Below are 21,745 nucleotides of genomic sequence, written 5' to 3'. Positions count from 1 at the left end.
GAAAGTAGGCTGGATGCCTAACCCTGAAGTACTTGCAGTCTAGAGAAGACAGACACACCATCTACCAAATAACATTGCATGGTACCTCTAAGTAAGACAGTAGTAAAGGCAAGATGCAGTGGAGTCCAAAAGACAAACCCCTGTGACTAAGCTGGCCATGGGGAAATAAGAAAGGCTTCCTTAAAAAATATTTTAATTTTGCTTCATATTCCCAGCATTCAACACAGTACGTGGCACATAAAAGGTCACTGATACAAGTTCAAGAGGTAGGGGATACATGTATTTTTATGGCTGATTCACATTGTTGTATGGCAGAAACCAACACATTTTAAAGCAATTATCCTCCAATTAACAATAAAATAAGGAGTTTTAATAAATAGAAGCACTAAAGGTATAAAAGCACTGTGCACTTCAAAAGTACAGAAGAACGAATTATTACATTGGGGCTGAGGAGGTTTAGGGAAGGTTTCCTGGAAGAAATGAGAATTTAGATGTCTTTCAGGGTTGCTGTAGATTTCATGAGATAGAAGGATAGAGGGCATCCTACAGGGAAATTCCCATGGTCAGTGAGAAGACCAGTTTGGCTAGAAATTTAGAGCAGGGTAGGTGATGGCAACTTATTTTACGGTAAGTTTATTTCACCAGGGAAGGTAGATTGGGGCGTAAGTTGAGAGATTTGAATTCCAAGCCTGAAGTATTTGAATTGCATTCTATAAACTGTAGGAAGTCACTAAAAGTTTCTGAGCAGTGTGGCAACATAAAAGCTATTTTTTTTTTTTTGGTATATTAAACATGTAGGATTATCTTTATTCCCTTAAGGACATATATTTTCACCTTTTTTTCCCTCTGAAATACATTTATTGTCTTGGCCTTTCATTTTCTACTTTTTAAAAACATTTTTTTATTTTGAGATAATTTTAGACTTACCTAAGAGCTGGAAAAACAGTACAGAAAGTTCCTGTCCACCCTTCACCCAATAAAGCTGTATTTTTGAAAGATTAATCTGGTTAAAGACTAGTTGGGTCTTTAACACATACCTACATGTAACCAGACTTACTAAGATTGCTTCTTTGGACAGACTGAAAACAGCCAATCTCTGAAACAGGATCATGAGCCTAATTGTAAACTTGATTGAAATGACAAGGTTGCATTTCACCAAGTCTTCAGCCTCAGGACAAAGAGTTACCTGTGCACACAAGGGATGTGTGCCTTGGACTTTGAAACAAAAGCAGCAGTGTGGCTCATTTACGTTTCACCACCATCAGTGTCCCCAAGACTGTTGCCCTTTGGAGAACATGCCCTTTAAGACCACCCTCCCCACCACCTTCCTCACACACCACTTGCCCCTCAACCACCCCAGGAGGAGGAGTTGCTGTAGTTGGATAGACTGAGCTACCTTTGCTGAAGGGTGAACAGAGATCTCAGCAGCACACAGGTTCCCGGCTCTCCCTCTAGTTTAAATCCTCCCAGGTAGCTGGGATCTTTAGGGCCAAGGTTCACTTCCCCCAGGCACAAACATATCACTCTCCCTTGATTCTTTCTTACAGGGGATTGGAGTGTGATGAGACAAAAATGCAGTATGGACTTTAGGAAGAAGAGGCTTCCTTTGGTTTGAAGGCTTTGGTTTGAAGCTACTAGGCTTCACCACATCAGAAGTGGCTGCTCAAGATAGGTGGTCTGGCCCATCTGGCCAGAGTTCTTTGTGCTGGGGTTTGGGGCCAAATCCCCAGAAACAATGAGGTGCTATTTTGCTTTTCTTGCCATTCTTGCTGTAGAAACTACGAGGGGAGTGGTTGCTGCGGTCTCCAGAGGATCTGGGTATTTCTGGTCCTCTAGTCATAATGCCAAGTGATAGCACCCTAAGCTGAACATAGCCTTGAACACTGCCTGTTGCTTTAGCTTGTATTTTATTATCTCAGGTCTCAAAAGAAAAAGAAAGAAAGAAAGAAAAGAATAAAGAATGCTAGTTCTCTTCTTGTCCCTTTATCATAAGAGAAAGTAGAGCTTCTATTCAATTGTTTCTAACTATATTTTCTTTTCATATTTGAAAAAATGGTTAATTCAATATAAAGTCTCAAGGACATCTGTTTACATGAAGAAGCAGAATCATGTCAGATGCTTGCTTATGTTAAGTGCCTTGAAAAAGATACATGGTTCTCTATCAGAGTAATACTTAAAAGATTTGACAGGTATTCATTCTCAAAATGTCCTCTGCATCTATTATTCAGGCCACCTTACTTGAAGCTCTGAAAACAATGAAAAGAGTAATACTCTAATGCAAAGATTTATAGGTTAAAATAAAGTAAATTATATGGGAGAACCAGTATTTTTTTTAAATACTGAAGTATTTTAAAATTTTTTTAATATTATAAGGTAACATTTTAAATGAGCAAGATATTCATATAGTTCAAAATTCAAAAAATATACAAAAGTATTTTTTTATAAAAGGGATTCCTCAGTGGCTCAGCAGTAAAGAATCTGCCTGCAACGCAGGAAATGCAGGAGATGCGGGTTCAAAACTGGATCAGGAAGATCCCCTGGAGGAGGGTATGGCAACCCACTCCAGTGTTCTTGCCTGGAGAATCCCATGGACAGAGGAGCCTGGTGGACTACAGTCCATAAGGTTGCAAAGAGTCAGACACAACTGAAGTAACTAAGCAGGAGCACAGTTTTTAAAAAGTATCTTTCTCACTCCTGACTGGAGTATTTTTAAACAAAAGAAATATATTAGAAAGCCATCTTTTTTATGTTTGGCACGTTTGCTGGTGTTTCTGAGTAATTGTTAGTATAACATCTTACATTAAGCTACCTAACAGTAATCAGAAGGTGAGAATTTATTGCCAAATAAATTGGAAAGCAGCCCTTATGTCTATTATGTGACCCCACGTCATGTTTTTTGAATTTACAAATCATGGATTCTCTTAGGGAAATCTGAAAGCTGACAATCAAGCAACAATAGATAGGCCATTATATTATACTAGGTTTGAAGTATTTTCTTTACATAAAATTCTATATAAATAATTAGAAGCAGAGTTTAGGCAAGCTATTATGTATTGTTTTTCAATCACAATAACTGTATATATTGCTGTTTCCTACCACTATAAAAATATTTACAAACATAAGTCCATGCCTACATGAACAGCTTAGCCATAAAGAATCTGCCTGCAATGCAGGAGACCTGGGTTTGATCCCTGGGTTGGGAAGATCCACGGAGGATCCATGGGGCAACCTGCCCCAGTACTCTTGCCTAGAGGATCCCAAGGACAGAAGAGCCTGGCAGGCTGTAGCCCACAGGGTTGCACAGAATTGACATGACTGAAGTGACTAAGCAGCAGCACATGAACAGCAAGAAATTTAACAAAACAATGGAGACAGAAATAATTTTTCAATTCCTTTGCTAATACACTTCAGCTAAAACATTGCCTTAGAGAATCATGTTTTTAGGAAATAGTGTTTGCAATCAGCAAAGCAAGATGGATAAATTTCATTGTAAAAGATAATCACAGAGAGAAAATCCATAACTTATCATGGTAGTACCTCCTAGAATTTAGCAGCAGTCAATTCCATGGAGTTCTTTCTTTTGTTCAATCTAAGTCTCTGGTAGCAATTTACACTAATTTATTTTGTTTACTTTCCCTTGGAAGATGAAATGTGGGTGAACATCCTTCTTACACTGAAATCTAATTTATTAAAGGCAGTTAAGTCAATTTTAAGCTGCTTAAGTCAATTTTCAGCTTCTTCCCCAGTCAAAACAACACCTTCTTTCTTAAATTTATATCCCTGGACCACCCCCCCTCCATCTTGCCAGATTCCAACCCTGAATCACTTTACTTGCTCATCTATGGTACTTTGCTTAAATTTTTCATACCTCTCGTAGAATATGGGCATTAAATGGGATGTATCACATAAATATGACCAATGCCAAGCAGCAGGGAAATATCATTCTTGATATATTTCATTCTAACAAATGCTCTTATTGATTCAGTTCAAATCCCTATTATTGGGTGGACCAAAAAGTTTGTTTGGATTTTTTCCCATAAAATGTAATAGAAAAACCCAAATGAACTTTTTTGGCCAACTCAATTATTTCATTCTAACGTTGCGGTAAACTTCTTAAAAATTCTTAACAAGAGTCTTGTAATGCTGAAGTTAAGCTAAGAAATGGACCATGGCAACAAAGAGGTCTTGGTTTTTCTCTTTAGCCCTGTGTCATTGTTTTTCCTCATCTGCATCCCACCTTTTATTCATTGTTTGAATAGCAAGTGCCACTCTGTATTTAGATCATACAGGAGGTTAACATCACTGCCTAAGTAAGTGTCATCCAAAGACTAATGAACTTATTCTGAGCTCTGTCATCAAAATCACTGATGAAAAGAGCAAATAATTCAGTCCCCCAACCAAAGTTAATGGATCCTGTTGACCTACTAATAGAGTAATTGTCATGATTTTTTAAAACAATTCACATTTTACAGTGAGTACCAGATTGATACATGTGTAGAGTCCCTCAGTGAAAATCTATTAAGGGTATTAGCTGATATTTTGCATCTATTTCTCAGACAGGCAGGACACTCATTAACCCATTACTGAGCACATACACTGCCAAATTCCTTGCCAGAGGATCACAGTGAATTCAGGAACAGAATCAAAAGTCTCAATATTCTATGCTGTATCATACAACTGGTGAGCACATCATCTATTTCTTAAAATACATTTCAGGAAAATCAGCTTAGAACTGAATCGAATTCACTTTTGGAAGATCAAGTACCATGTTTATACACAATGCTAAATTTGTAAGGAAGACCAGTGTATGTGAAATACAAGTTTAGTTCTATGTGAGTCAGGAAGTATTAACCATGGCGGTCTTGGACTGTAATTCATTCTGTAAGATGAACTTATTGTAGCTGAAATACAACAGCAGAGGTTATTTGATGATGGAATCTTATTCACGAGTAAAAGCTGTTTTTCTAAAGAGATTACATGGAAAAATACATGAGTACATGAGCCAATGAGGACATCTGAAAGTCTGATGAACCTAACATGGTGTTTTTGCTTTCCCATCTAGAAATGCCCCTTTTATTTATCTTATCACCTTTTAGCATAACTTGGCATTGAATAGGAAGCTAAAAGTGATAGAAATAAATTAATAGTGCCAATGAGTCTCAAATTGCAAGATACTTCTCCAAAGGAAGCATGTGACCGTTTAAATGACTTTACTCATGTGCTTCTCTCATTTGTACCATTATTCACAAGTATGAAATCAGGTAGACACATTAGCCAGCAAAACAACACTCTTGTTTAAAGCTTGATCATGGGCATAAAGAAGATAACCAGTAGAACACCAAGATACATACATACAAAGGATTATGACTTTCAGATCTAAAGCAATATCCAGTTTATCAAGCCATGATGTTTTCAACTGTCATTGACATTAAAGAGTATTAGGGAACCTTTTATTTAATAGAGCAAATGTATTTTTTAAAAATAACAATTTTTTGATATTATATGTCAAAACTATTATTTTAATTGTATATTTTTTGCCTCTGAAAACAAAGTTCACCAAACTTTATGAGTGTAGTGTATACATGGATTTTAAATTTGGGCTTTAAGATTTTGTCAGTGATTTGCTTCTCTGACTAGAAATATTTTTTTTAATCATCAGAAACTAAAAGTCCTCTGTTTAGCTTTCAGGGTGCTCCATCATGCTCCATCATCCAATACCATTCTATTTATTCAATCCTGAGTCCCTCCTTACCCCAAGGCATACCTTCTATTCACAAGGGCTATCTTGGATACAACCCAAGTCTACCTCCTCCACTGTCTGCACCCTAGTTTATGTTCTTGTTCCTTTCTTAACAGGAGTGTTCCCCTTTTTCCATGCACTTCCTTATAGATTATTCATTGTCAAGGCCTACCTTCCCCTCTAAGATTCCTCTGGTATGTTCCTGATTCCTCTTCTTTATGCCAGTCATCACATCACTCAGATCTTAAACAGGTCTCTAGGATCAACTTCACCTCCTTCTACCCTTTCTCTCATTCTCTTCCAGGCTCACTAACCTCCAGACATGTTCTTCCCTCCACTTTAAAGGCTCTTTCCCCAACGGTCTGTGTGTTCATACCCTCACCACTTGCACATAGTTACTCCAATGTTGTGTTTCCTAACCACTCTATTTTATACTGCAATGTGTTTCCTAGATTTTCTGCTCCCTGTTTCTGCTTTAATTTTTTTTTTTCCCATTGCTCTGGATAATCAGGAGGGCAGGGATTTTTGTCTGTTTTATCTCCAGTGCCTAGAAAAGTATCTGGCACATAGAAGTACTCTAAACAGCTGCTGAATAAATTAAGCAAAATTATTGAATGCTAGCTCTATCCTAAATGCTTGATAAGCATAATAAATTAAATGACTATATTGAAATTTATGTTCTAAGTGCCTGACAAATATTGCCTTGTTTAATCCTCACATCATCCAGTGAAAAAGATTCTATTATCATCATCTCAATTTAATAGATGGAAAAAATGAAACAGAGAGAGCAAGTGAATTAGCTACAGTTAAGCAATGGTGGTGCTAGCGGCAAAGAACTCACCGACCAGCACAGGAGACATAAGAGACACAGCTACAATCCCTGAGTCTGGATGATCCCCTGGAGGAGGGCATGGCAACCTGCTCCAGTATTCTTGCCTGGAAAATCGCCATGGACAGAGGAGCCTGGTGGGCTACAGTCCATGGGGTCACAAAAAGTTGGACACAACTGAAGCAACTTAGCACACAAGCAACTAGTAGTGCTTCCCAGTGGCTTAGTGGTAAAGAATCTGCTTGCCAATGCAGGAGTTCCAGGTTTGATCCCTGGGTTGGGAAGATGCTCTGGAGGAGGAAATGGCAACCCACTCCAGTATTCTTGCCTGGAGAATCCCGTGGACAGAGAAGCCTAGAAGGCTTCATTCAACACGACTTAGTGACTAAATAACAACAACAAAGCAACTAGTAAGTCTCAATTGAAACTACAAGTACAGTTTTTCCAACAGGTGCTGTATAAATTGTTGAAGAATATCTTCAAACACATCCCAATTTATTTTGTCATTATCATCTAAGTCAGGCCTTCTCCCAACCACCTCTCCTTTGACAAATGAGAAAATGACAGATCTGAATTAGACTACAAAACAACAAAGTCATTTGCACCTCATGTGTCTTTTAATTTTCCCCAAATGCTTCTATACCATTCTACCCTTATCACAAACTATTGACCAATTACTGCAAAGAGTAGACTTACTTATGGTATACATCTCTTTCTAAAACAGAATGCAAGGCAACTAGCTTTAGACATTATTTTCTAATTATAATAAGAAGGAGGGGGAGGAGAGGAAGGACGTGAGGAAGAGGAAAGGAGGAATGGAAAGAAGTGGGAAAAGAAGAGAAAAATACCCAAAAGAATAAAACCTACTACAATTACCAATCAACATTAGGGGAAAGAAATAGAGACTTCAAGGCCTGGCTCTGGTGTCTTTCTAGAAATTATTAGCTAAGAAAAGCATCCTGAATATTCTGGAATACAAAAACAAGTCTATACTAAGTCTAGTTACTTAAAAAGATTTTAAAAATATGACTTGCAGGCACCTAGAAACTCCAGGACTGTGAGCTCCACAGAGTCTGGTCCCAGGTCATGATCCATAGAATGAGATAAGAGTGAGGCCTCAAGCCTGGTTCAGAAGTACGTAGAAAAAATAATAACAATAGAGGCTAACTGGGCTGATCTGGACCATATACACTGGTCTGGTCATATCAGGTTTTACAGCCAAGAGCAGTTCTAAGTGTTTGGTGCCCCTACTATACTGCTAGTTAAATACTTTGAGAATCACCCCTGAAGCTAACATTTATTAAAGTGTTTAATAAACACCAGGCAATATGCAGAAAGCTTTTATCCCCAAATCACAAGTTGTTGTTCAGTAACTCAGCAGTGTCAAACTCTTTGTGCCCCCATGGACTGCAACACACCTGATTTCCCTGTCTTTCACTATCTCCTGGAGTTTGCTAAAATTCATGTCCATTGAGTCACTGATACCATCCAACCATATGATCCTCTGATTGTTCCCTTCTTCTCCTGCATTCATTCTTTCCAAGCATCAGCATCTTTTCTAATGAATCGGTTCTTCCCCTCAGGTGGCCAAAGCACTGGAGCTTCAGCTTCAGCATCAGTCCTTCCAATGAATATTCAGGGCTGATTTCCTTTAGAATTACTGGTTTCATCTCCTCGCAGTCCAAGGCACTCTCAAGAGTCTTCTCCAATACCACAGTTTAAAAGCATCAATTCTTCGGTGCTCAGCCTTCTTTACTGTCCAGCTCTCACATCCGTACATGACTACTAGAAAAAAATACCTTTGACTATACAAACCTTTGCTGGCAACATAATGACTTTGCTTTTTTATACGCTGTCCAGGTTTGTCATAGCTTTTCTTCCAAGGAGTAAGCGTCTTTTAATTTCATGGCTGCAGTCATTGTACGGGGTGATTTTGGAGCCAAGAAGATAAAGTTTGTCATTGTTTCCATTGATTCCCCACCTATTTTCCATGAAGTGATGGAACCAGATGCCATGATCTTAGTTTTCTGAATGTTGAGTTTTAAACCAGCTTTTCCACTTTCCTCTTTCACCTTCATCAGGAGGCTCTTTAATCTTTGCTTCTGCCATTAAGGTGGTGTCATCTGCATATCTGAATTTATTGATATTTCTCCCAGCCATCTTGATTCCAGCTTCTGCTTCATCCAGCTTGGCATTTTGCATAATGTTCTCTGCATATAAGTTAAATAAGCAGAGTGACAATATACAGCCTTGACATACTCCTTTCCCAATTTGGAACCAGTCATTTGTTCCATGTTTGGTTCTAACTGTTGTTTCTTGACCTGCATACAGGTTTCTCAGGAGGCAGGTGAGGAGATAGGAATGCAAAAGTAGAAAATCAAGAGATACCTGGTGTAATAGGCAAGTTTGGCCTTGGAGTACAAAACAAAACAGAGCAAAGGCTAACAGAGTTTTGCCAAGAGAAGGCACTGGTCATAGCAAACACCCTCTTCCAACAACACAATAGATGATTCTATGCATGGACATCACCAGAAGGTCAATATCAAAATCAGACTGATATTCTTTGTAGCCAAAGATGGAGAAGCTCTATATAGTCTGCAAAAACAAGACCAGGAGCTGACTGTGGCTCAGATCATGAACTCCTTATTGCAAAATTCAGACTTAAAATGAAGAAAGTAGGGAAAACCACTAGGCTATTCAGGTATGACCTAAATCAAATCCCTTACAATTATACAGTGGAAGTGAGAAATAGATTCAAGGGATTAGATCTGACAGAGTATCTGAAGAACTATGGATGGAGGTTGGTAACAAAGTACAGGAGACAGTGATCAAAACTATCCCCAAGGGGGAAAAAATGCAAAATGGCCAAATGGTTGTCTGAGGAGGCTTTACAAATAGCTGAGAAAAGAAGAAAAGTGAAAGACAAAAGAAAAAAGGAAAGATATACCCATCTGAATTCAGAGTTCCAAAGAATATCAAGGAGAGATAAGAAAGCCTTCCTAAGTGAACAATGGGAAAAAAAAAAAAAGAGGAAAACAATAGAATGGGAAAGACTAGAGCTCTCTTAAAAAAAAAATCAGAGATACCAAGCGAACATTTCATGCAAAGATGGGCACAATAAAGGACAGAAACCATATGGATCTAACATAAGCAGAAGACATTAAGAAGTGGCAAGAATACACAGAAGAACTATACAAAAAATATCTTCATGACCTGTATAACCATGATGGTGTGATCACTCACTTAGAGCCAGACATACTGGAGTGTGAAGTCAAGTGGGCCTTAGGAATCATCACTTATGAACAAAGCTAGTGGAGGTGATGGAATTCCAGCTGAGCTATTTCAAATCCTAAAAGATGGTGCTGTGAAAGTGCTACACACTATATCCCAATAAATTTGGAAAACTTAGCAGTGGCCACAGGACTGGAAAAGTTCAGTTTTCACTCCAATCCCAAAGACGGGCAATGCCAAAGAATGTTCAAACTACTGCACAATTGCACTCATTTCACATGCTATTAAGGTAATGCTCAGTGCTCACTTCGGCAGCACATATACTAAAACTGGAAAGGTAACGCTCAAAATCCTTCAAGCTAGGCTTAAACAGTATGTGAACTGAGAACTTACAGATGTACAAGCTGGATTTAGAAAAGGCAGAGAAATCAGAGATCAAATTGTGAACATCTGTTAGACCATAGAAAAAGCAAGAGAATTCTAGAAAATCATCTACTTCTGCTTCACTGACTATGCTAAAGCCTTTGACTGTGTGGATCACAACAAATAACAAGAATGACAAGTAAATAGTCCCAACAACACATAGCGCAGTAAGTGGTAGAGCTGGATACACAACCAGCTCCAGAGTATGGCTGTCTAGCTCCATATTCTGTACACTCAGCCACTATTCTACTGCTTGCTCCAGAACAACAACAACAACAAAAAACAACCCTCGTCCTGCAGTGCTTAAACAGATAATAGCATGTTGTTAGATAAACCTGAACATTTTTGTAAATACATATTTATCCAAAAGATTGAAATCATTCTTCTTAACAACTGTTTTTGCCCTTTAAGTCATCTCAAACTCCTGGAAGGCATGAGTTTTTTATTATTTATCTTTTCACCTCCAGCACAGTGTCTGTAATATGGTAGGAGTCTGATAAATGTTTATGGAATAAATGAATGAATGAGAAAATAAATGAACTGAGTGACTGTTCGTTTATTGTTACTTCTTATCTAAAAAATGGCACTTTCAAAGGACACAAGACACCTTGGCTATAAATGTAGGCTAAGACAAATTATGTATTAGATATTAAGTATAGCCAGCTAAAAGTTTTCAGATTGAAAATTAAAATAGTAAAAAGCAAAATGAAATAAAATGCAAAAAACACCATGTTAAATAACAGTATATAAAATCAACCTCAAACAACTGAGCCTCCCTTTCCAACATAACGTCGGAAATTAAATTGTGAAAGCAACAGTTTTAATCTACTTAAGTATACAATAACTTAATTTTGTAATCTTGATCTGGTGTTTTTTTTCAAGGCCCACTGAATTCAGAAATGTAGGTATGTTACTCCTAAACATAGGTGTGTACAATCTGGTCATATTTATTAAACAGAAATAACAACTTGAATGATTGGTCTTTATATTTTAATTATTCATAGTCTACTTTATCTTAATCATGTTTATTCTTCCTTAAATGCTAACTTCATAATACATTTAAATTGTATAAGGGCTACTAAATAGAAAACTAAAAAAAAAAAAAACCTCCGGAATATTTTTTTTGAACATTGAAACAGTTCAACATTTTTATTCCCATCTAGTCCGGCCAAACACCTACTCATATCGAGTTTTACGTAGCTAAAAACAGTAAAATTATCGCATCCCTAAAAGGGGTGATCTAAAACTAAGTAAAAAAGAGGGTTTTTCTGTTTTCTTTCCTTTTGCACTCTCAAAAGCATGTTTGCTTACCAAAAACCAGAAAGAGGCTTTTGTTTTAATTTCAACGAGACAAATGTTAGAGTATTACTACTCATCAACAGGAAGCAAAATTACTCATCCATTCCACTGAGCTATCTAAGACTGGGAGACTCAACATATTTTCTCCCTTCTTAAAGGATTCTATGCGATGGGATTAAATTTCACAAATTCCAGAATACATTTACATATGGGATTTTAAAATTTAATCCCTTTGCCATTCACTTTGGTTTTAAACAACTTGCTTATCTTCTTCCTGCTAGTACAAAATTCAGTGCAGAAATGGAAACCAGATTTCTTTACGTAGTGAAGTTCATGTGGTTTCCACATTTCTCCAGGCAGTCATTTCCCAGCAGACATTCATCTAAAATATTCTTCCATGAGTGATTTTTAAGTAAGATGGCATCTGTAGCATTTGTGGCACGTTTTAAGCACAGTCTCAAGTGCATTACAAATGGTCTGTGCACTACAGCATTCTACATTGCAGCTAACACTGAAAGTCTTTGTAAAGGTAAATAAAGATCATTAAAAATGTAATCTAGTAAGGTGATTTGGCATTGCCTTGATTCCTACTTAAGAAGGAATCTCCTTTCTTTGACTCTTCACATTCAGGAAAATCTCAGACTGATCAATATGTCTTTGTTAACCTGATTACATTTGGAAAGCCATTGTGCAGCATACATAGTAACTATAGGTGTGGCACCCTGCCTTCAAGAAGTTTATAATCAAGTGAAAAAGATGAGACATAAACACCAGAACAAGTCAAGCAACAGTCTGAGAAGTAACAGCAGAGCACAAACAACAATGGATGAGTGAATGAAATGGTCTATAAAGTTATCAGGAAATATCTGATGTGCAATAGTCTCTGGAACTGAGAAAGCCAATTTAAAGCAAAATGGTAAGGGGAATTCCCTGGTAGTCCAATGATTAGGACTCAGTACTTTCACTGCCATGTTACAGGTTCAATCCCTGGTCAGGGAACTGAGACCCCATAAGCCGTGCGGTGCTGTCACAAAAATAAAAAAAATAAAGTAAAACAGTGTGATCAATCTAAAACTTCACTGTTGTCTCTTCTTATTTCTAAAGATATCTAATATTAAAAAAAGATTCCAAAGTCACTGCTTCTGTGGAGGACTATTTTAAAAGGCACAGGGGGCATAAAAAGAATTTAATTTAGATTTGGAGACTTTTTTTTTTTAAAGCAATGCATACACAGGATAAATTAAAATGATTGAAAATTCAAGGAGAAAAAACAAAATCTCATTAAACCATCTAATACATATTTTCACTGGTAGCTCAATTCCAACTTTGTTTCCTAAAGAAATAAACAGGAAGAACTGGGGCTGGAGAGAAGAGGAGAGAGCTAAAAGTCTCAGAAGAGAGGCAGAGGGGGAAGACAGAACAGTAGGAAAAAGGAGAAGAAAGGAACAAAAGTTAATAATAAGCCTATTCTCCTGAATGCCTTTTGATCACTTTGGTGGTGATATAACATAGTACAATAGTACATTCCACTGCCTTCTGACATAGTAGACTAGTTTAACTAATATTTCCAGATCTTCCTCTCTTTAAATATTCAGCAGCACCACAAAAGTTACCAAGGGTGGAAATGGTACTTGCTACAGCGCCATAACCCCTGGCCCCAAGGCAATGCTGTCACAATTCTCCAAACCACTGCTGTATGAATTGTTGAAGAATGTCTTCAAAAACATCCCGATTTAGTTTAACATTATCATCTAAATCAGACCTTCTCCCAACCACCTCCTCCCAACCGTTTCTCCTTTCACAAATGAGAAAATGGCAGAGCTGAACTAGAACCAATCAATTCTGATGCTCCTCTCTTATACTTCAGGTGTATCCAAGAAAGCAAAGGTTTCATTTAACTTCAAAGAAGTGGAATTTGTACAGGAAAGATGAAAATTTGAAATCAAATACAATTAGTTTTTTTTTATACGGTTAATTTTTTTACTCTGCACAAATACTAAATCACCAAACATCTTCTGCTGTAGGCACGGAGCAAATTGGCTTTAGTGGTTTCACTACAAAGTTAATTTGAAACTTCTACTGATGTAGGTAAGCAAAGGGAATTTGGAATATTAGGTATTATGGAAATAATCTTAAAAAGAACAGTCTAACAGACTTTGGGTCTTACCAAAGAGTTTCCACCAGCATACACAAAAACTCACTAAAACTCTCCTATACTGAATATGAAGGAAATATACACTGTGGGAATTTTTAATTAAATTCATTTTTTATTTTTAATTCCCCACAGGTATAAGTGGGGAATTCTCTGGTAGTCCAGTGGTTAGGACTCCTTCCTTCTACTGTAGGGGACATGGATTTGATTCCTGGTCTTGAACTAAGATTCCACAAGCCGAGCTGAGTGACCAAAAAAAAAAAAAGCCAAAAACTGGGGCAGTTGATACATTCAGGAAACCCTGCATATACATACAACAGACAAATGCACTGAAAGTGACACAGTATAGGAATGCAACAGAAGTGGCAAGCAACTAAACAAGTCTGAATATACAAAGTATTGTCAAAGCAAAATAAAATTAAAACATAATACAATGAAGTAAGAATGGACATTAACAAATTGGATTCAACCTAACCAGTATAAGCCTTAATGGGAGACTAACAGCAATGAAGGCAGAGGTATAACTGAAACTGACTTAGAAAACAGGCTGGACAAAATTTGCTGGAAAATAAACTCCCATTGACTTTCTTGTTCTTTTTAAGGTTTTTAAAAAAAAAATGAGGGGCTCAACTTTACAAAAACTAATCACTTGAAATGTAGTACTGAAAATTTCAGGGACTGAAATCATTTAAAAAAAGGGAGGTAAGTAAGTTATCTTTACACTGGTTTCACTACTGGCAGAAGACAGTTATTTTCAGAAAAATCAAAAGATTCCTCTTATACAGTTTATTCTGGTTCTTGTTTCCTCTGTTATAAAACTTGGGGGAAAAGAACTTTAAGTTCTTTTAGTTCTTTGATAAGCTTCTCAGTAATAATTTCATGAGGCCCTGAAAATGCAAAGTTGAACTCTAAGCCTGGGTTCCAGAGAGCTGATGCACACGCTGGGCCAGACAGCATCCCAGGCCACCCCAGACATTTTCAGTGGGATCTAGATCCCTTAAAGAAAACAAACTAGTTCCCCAACAATGCAAGCCAATATTTCAAAAGGAATCATAATCCATCCTGGCCAATAAAATTCAAGACTAGTTCTCCCTTGAAAAGACTAAGGTGAAACAGAAACAAAGTTCCACTGCACTAGAGGAAAACATTTTGCTACAAGGCAGAAGGTTGGGAGCAAACTTCCCAAACCAAACCAATCATACACAAAGCGTGTGTGCAGTTTTTAAATGTAATCAGCTATAGCTCCACCTGCAGAGAAATCAATCCCCTTAAAACAGTATATTTGCAAAATGACAAAGGCATTTCCTACCTGATTTTCACTTATTAACCTTCAACCGGTGCTATAAAGTTCTGGTAGGCAGAGTTTTCAAAAAAAATAATGAAATGTGCACGCACTAAAACTAACGTCTAAGATTACACAAAACATTCACATGCTTTAGCTTTTAAAATGGGAAAAGAACTGATTTTGAAGTTGGTAATTCTCATACAGAAATCTGGTTTAGTTTAAAAGTATATAGAGACATAGATATACAAAAATATTTATAAATTACATAAATATTTACAAAGTATATAAATATACACACACACATACACTTACACATGCTTGCACATTCATACACATGTGTTTTAATATATACATACAAAACTATAATAAAAGCAGATAAAAGAGAGGAAGGTCATTACTGACTTTTCAAAGAGATTCTCCAAAAAGTTATCTTAAGGACCCCCTCCCACTACAGTGTTTTTTTAAAATCCTGTTGTCTTCCTTTCAGAATCAACTATTTTCTTCTATTTTTACCTATTTTACACAAAGATGATTTATTTACTCAATGAGATTATAAATATCTTGAGGAAAAGAACACTTTCTTCCTGAACAGTACTTGGTGTTGCTTGCATTTTGGAGTCACAGGACCAGGTTTTGAATAGAGGGTCAGTAACTGAATCAAAGGGCTTCCCTGGTGGCTGAGTGGTGAAGAATCCACCTGCCAATGCAGGAGACGCAGGTTCAATCCTTGGATCAGGAAGATCCCCTGGAGAAGGAAATGGCAACCCTCTCCAGGATTCCTGCCTGGGAAATCCCATGGTCAGAGGAACCCAGCAGGCTACAGTCCATGGGGTCACAGAGTCGGACACGACTGAGAGACTAAACAACAGCTGGATTCAAGATGGAGGCCTGGTTGTGTCCTCACAGCAGCATCTGATCTTCACGAGGCCTTTGTCTGGGTCAAGCCCTGATCCAAGTTTTTCTCACACATTACCCCTTTTAGTCCTCAGAGAAACCCTATTTTACAAATGAGGAAACGAGAGCTCATAATACTACAGTTAAACAATTGCCAAGGTCTCCAGATAGTAAACTGTGAAGTCAGGATTCAAGCCCACACCCTCCAGTTCCAAAACTCTTATTCTCCACTGTCTCTTGGGGCTTCCACTTCAACTGCAACCTTGGAGAAATCCTACCTTTGAGGGTTGTTGGATTAAATTATATCACATGTAAAAAACTAGTATGGAGGGCCTGGTCTAAAATCAGTCTCAAAAAAAAGTATTAAAAAGAAACAAAACAAACCTTTAAAAATGGAAAACAGTATACTTCCCTTTTTATACAACATTTACATTGTAGTTCTGAGTGTCAATGAAGTTACATAATCTGATTCTGATGACAAATTGAAGCAATTTTTCCTTAATATGCAAATAAGTGATTTTATAAAGATATACGATTCATATTCATTTACAACATGGAAATAACCTTTCAACATGAACTAATTTATACACCAAGTGCTTTCGTGTATCTATAAAAGTAAATTCTCTTCTCTTCTCATGAAAAGAAGTATTTTAATATGGTCTCACATATCCCTTAAATAAATTCTCTGGAGAATGAACAGAATTGGGAAGCCAGTTAAGGTAAGCTTAATATTTTTAACTAAACAGATTTATGTTGCATTTAACCCTTTTAGCAATTCATATAATTATTTGTGTTTCCCTTCTGAATATACCAAAAGATTATACATCCTATAATAAAGATATTGCACCATGTATTATGCAGGTATGCCTGTCATCACAAAGACTTGGAGCTTCTATAACGATGTACTGCATCATTGCAGGTATTCTGGAATAAGCAGAAAGCTCTCTTCACACACATATTTCCTTCGAGCCAGTATGCTTAACTTGCACTTCCAACCACAAAAGGGATACTTTTTCTACCCCTGAAAAATGTGCTTTCTGAGCCTCTATGTGATGCACACACAGATTTATTTTCCCCTTTTTGATACCATGCATGCTTGTTTCTGAGTCGTACTAAGGAAATAAACTATTGGTGATGTCAAAAGACATCAGGAGTCAATATTCTAAAATTATCAGTGACCTGAGGACACCATATTTCTCTTGTCCAAGTGAGCCAATACTCATTTTAAAGTCTGACTGTAACGTGGAATTCAATGAGAGTTCATAGTACATAGCATTCAGATGATGCTCATCAGCTTTCGAGGCTTGAAGCAGCAGCAGACTGCATTCCTAGTACGCTCTCACTTAAAATCTGCCTCAAAAGGCCAGCACTAATTTTCCAATCCTTTTTTTTTAACCTCCCCCTAAAGATTTCAAGACACTGCTTCAAATTTTACTGGAGTCATAAATCATATATTTACCTTCATGCGACTGGTGTTCAAGGAGCCAGAGTTAGGAAGGTTGGTCTGCCGGATGTATTATGTTTCTTAAATACAGAAATGGCTGCCGTGCACGCCAGTGGTTAGTAAAACTCAAAGACGTAACATTATCTTTCTCAATTGATTTGAGGAAAGAATGCTCATAAAATATTTACTGATTTTGGTTAGGGGCTGATTTCTAAATAAACAGACTCAGCAATGGAAATTCTAGAGACGGGCGAAACAAAACATGCATTAGTAAATGTACGTTTTAAAAATCAACTTTCTCACAATCTTTGCCTTTTGCAAGCTTTGTGAAGACTGTAAAATCAGTTGCACTAAGCTTATGATTTACAGGTGTTCTAATTTAACTTCTTTTTCAGTTGTTGAAAGAAAATCTGTTCACTCTTCTGGACTATTTCTCCTCTTTTTACAGCCTCTGATGTTACATCTCTGGCTAAGAAGGCACTTCACTGCAGTGACCTGAAGGCAGCCATTTGTTTGATAGTCAGAGAAGGAGAGAAAAAGGGAAAGCTTTGCTACAACAAATCTCCCAGTCCTTTTGGGCCCTGATAAAAATAGGAAATGCTGGTGACCAGAAGACAGCATTGCCTCCAATAAAAAAAGGAAAAAAAGTGCTAATCCATACAACATAAAGCCAAACTAAGTGGGGTTATCTTCCCTAATTTGCAATGAACTGGGGTCAACTAGATTTTTATCTCAAATACAAACTGGGAAGGAGACAACAACAAGAGAGGAAACACCACATCTTGGTTAGGTCCTGCTTTTCACACAAGATTGTATGACTGATAGCTACACAGGATGCTTCCAGAAGATTAGAAGGCCAAAAATAAGTAAGGAAATATGACTGGTCCAAGGTTCACAATTCTTTCTAAAAGAACAGTGCAACCTGATACATAACTGTAATACACATACATTTAAAAATTATACCATATTTTCCATTTAAGATTAAAAAATAGTATACCTTTAATTCTTGAATTATTGTCATGATAAAAGTTTGATTGGAAATCACATACATACCATGTAACTTTTACTCATTTTTGATAATTTACTGACTGGCCTACTTTAGGCCAGTTAAAGAGAGTACAGACACCATTTCTACCTTCAATTAATATATTCTACTTGGGGGAAAAATCCAAACATGTGAAATAATAATATTTTAGTACAAAGTTAAAAGAAGACAGCAGATAACTGATAAATTATTAACAAGATGTTAAGTGCTATTCAAATTCAATAAGGGAAAAATTTATCTATGTGGGCTAACAATATGCTTCTCAGCACAGCCTCTGAGTCAGAAAAAAGTTGAGTTCTGCCACTTACTGTAATTACATGAGGTAATATGCTTAACCTCTCTGAGCCTCAATTTCACCACCAATAAAATGGGAATCATAATATTTACCCCTTTTTTATAAAGTTATTATAAGAAATGGATAGACTATATATGAAAGAATTTTGTCATCTATAAGGAGGCTATAAAATGACCATTCAGAAGGTGGTAAAAGGGTTCACATTAAACTGTTACCATCAATTTGAAAAAGCAGAGAGGGTAGAGGTTGGAGGGAAAGATTATTAACTTTTTCCTTACATACTTTCTATTATTTGAACTTTTATAATGCCCATGTACTAATCTTGCAACCAAATAAATTAAAGCTATATAAATGCTATCTGAAGTGTGCATACCTAGATGTCGCAGACTATTCTAACTGTAAATACTAATAACACTGTTCCTTTATAAATACATAGAAACAAGACTCAGTCCTGGTTTTAGTTTGAGAATTTCTAAAAATTATAAAAATTTGCTAGGCTTGGGAATGATAACCAACTGAAATAGTGCTTCCTTTCCATGACATTTTCAAAAAGAGCAAATTCTGTAGTCACCCAAAACCATCCATTGATTCAAACTATCACTTTGGTCAATACCTTTAGAAATAACCGAGTTAAATAACAATAGTTCTCAAAGGCAAGCCTTTATCATGTTTAACTTTGGTTTTTAGAGCCCATCACATTTTAGATATTTAACTTATAACTTTAAGAAAAGTCCTCAGGTCATTTCTAAGTGAATGCCAAGGGCTTTCCATAAAGGCATGGCAGACTTATTCCAACTGAACTTGGTCACAGATTAGCATTCCTAATGTTAGAAGTAAGTGTGAGCTCTTTGAGGGCAGGAATCATATCTTTTCCATCTTAATTCCAGTCCCTGGCATTGTGACTAGCACATGAGTAGGCAAGAATAAATATTTGTTGAACTATTTGGAAGAAAGTTTTCCTCACTCGGAGGCCCAATGAGATGGGCATATATGCTAAGTGGAACGTAACCTTTCTAGTTGTTTTTGTAGAAAATCACTTAAAATGCTTCAAAAGCGGTAAAAATAAGTATAAAAGTGAGTTCCTTAAATAAAATGTCATTTAAAAAAAAACCCTATTTGAGAAACAGATATCTCTTATATTTGAAAAAGCATAGATGTGTGAACTAAGATGAAACCATGGAGCAGACTAATTGGAATCACCCTTCATCAGCCTTACAAAAATTCCCAAGGCATGTTTCATCAATAAAACTGTTCAATAGAGGGCAGAGGAAAGGCTTTCACTGTTTGTGACAGCAACAAGCCCATACCTGGAGTGCTAGATTCCTGGCTGACTAATATCTCTCTGGCTCATGGCTCCTCTATGATGATTTGTGAGTAAACATATACATACTCAAAAAAGACAGAATTGGTATCCACATGTAATGAAACTATTACTTTGGGCTTCCCATGGTGGCTCAGACGGTTAAGAATCCGCCTGCAATGTGGGAGACTTGGGTTCAATCCCTGGGTTGGGAAGATCCCCTGGAGGAGGGCATGGCAACCCACTCCGGTATTCTTGCTAGGAAAATCCCATAGACAGAGAAATCCCATCCCTGGCGGGCTACAGTCCATGGGGTTGCAAAGAGTTGGACACAAACTAAGCAACTAAGCATAGCACAGTCACACTTGCATATTTCTAGCATTATGTAATACTGTGAAGTAATGACAGGGGAAAAAGAAGTTGAGGCACACTGGGCTTGCTCAATCACTATTATGGAATAAGCCCTGAAAACATAAGCGTGGAAGCAGAAGTACAATGATAGGAAGTAATCCCTCCAAATTTCCACTGATGATTTAATCTCTCTATGAATGATGTACCTAATGCTAATATCTTAGTTCCATCCTAAACTGCTGGATAATTCTATTTTAATCTTATTTAATCTCCCTCCCTAGGTGAGCAGGGCTTGTAATAACTTTTGAACCCTTTAACGGTATGTTAATTCAAGAGAAGACATTTAACAACAAGAAAATGCTTTGAGAGAATTCTCACTTGAAGCCTTCTGAAATATTCAATCCAACATATTTTAAAGAGAGATTTTTCTGCTTCTAAAAAGTATTGCGGACAGTCAGTAGAAATTAATTCCGTTGGCTGTACTTCTTGAAAGAATTCTAAGTTTCTTAGTTTGGCCACTCAAATTTGGAAGCTATCTAGAAATTTTCTCACATTTTGATCCCTGGAAGGGCTATTAATCAAGCTCTTGTTTGAGGCAACTCAAACTTCAATCAGAATACCATGGACGGGAAGTCAGAGAACTGGACAATCAGAATATTCAACAGAATATATAATTGAAAACATCACCAAGAGAAGAAAAGTAGATGCCAGCGGGCTGATACGTTATAACCTTTGGTCAAGCGGTACTTGGCAAATTTCAACAGATTTAATTAACCACCGATAAAACTAAGCAGTAGAATACCATTAAAACAAAACAAAAATATTAACACAGACCCAGGAATTACCAGTGAAAAAAACAGTGCTGTACCTAATAGCATGGATCTACCAGAGGTAATTTGTTAGGAGATCGGAGTCGTTATTTCATAGTGGAGGCTTGAAATGAAAACTTTTAAGTTTCTTTAGGTCAAGCTATAGCACAGCGTTCGGAGAGCCAGCCAAAATCGCTGAGGAAGGCCACATGTGGAACTAATTACTCATGGAGAGGCCATGACAAAGAACATTTCTCCAGACTTTTCATGGGGGCTTCACTTTCAGGAAGTTGCTATAATTACTGTTCAAGTCTAGATCAGCCTGCAAGCTGCTGACAGATCCAACAGACAGGAGGAGGAGGAGGGAAAGAGAGAGAGAGAGGAAAAAAAAAAAAAAAATGAACTTATCTGCCCTTTCTGACGAGTGAAATACCAGAAAATAAAGTACCACAGGAAAGCTCAAAAAGGTTTCCAAATGAGCCCTGGCTTCCAGTGTTCAACTTACTGTTTACTTTTTTATCTACCCTCTATCTTCAAATTACTTTTCGAGCCTGGATCGGACAGCAAATTTGTACTTCTACACTAACTCACTTTCAGTTGGCCACAGCAGAACTGTACATCTCGACTTTTTTTTTTTTTTTTACAGCT

General features: G+C 37.1%; 1 protein-coding gene across 11 annotated transcripts in view; it reads right to left on the bottom strand.

Annotated features, from left to right (window-relative positions):
• Positions 1-21,745, bottom strand: part of DNM3 (dynamin 3) — a 622,348-nt gene that overhangs the window by 247,863 nt on the left and 352,740 nt on the right. The gene's annotated exons all lie outside the window — the stretch shown is intronic.

This window comes from Cervus elaphus, chromosome 14 (assembly GCF_910594005.1).
Source record: "Cervus elaphus chromosome 14, mCerEla1.1, whole genome shotgun sequence".
NCBI classification, from domain to species: domain Eukaryota; kingdom Metazoa; phylum Chordata; class Mammalia; order Artiodactyla; family Cervidae; genus Cervus; species Cervus elaphus.
This window is presented reverse-complemented; position numbering and strand designations above follow the sequence as displayed.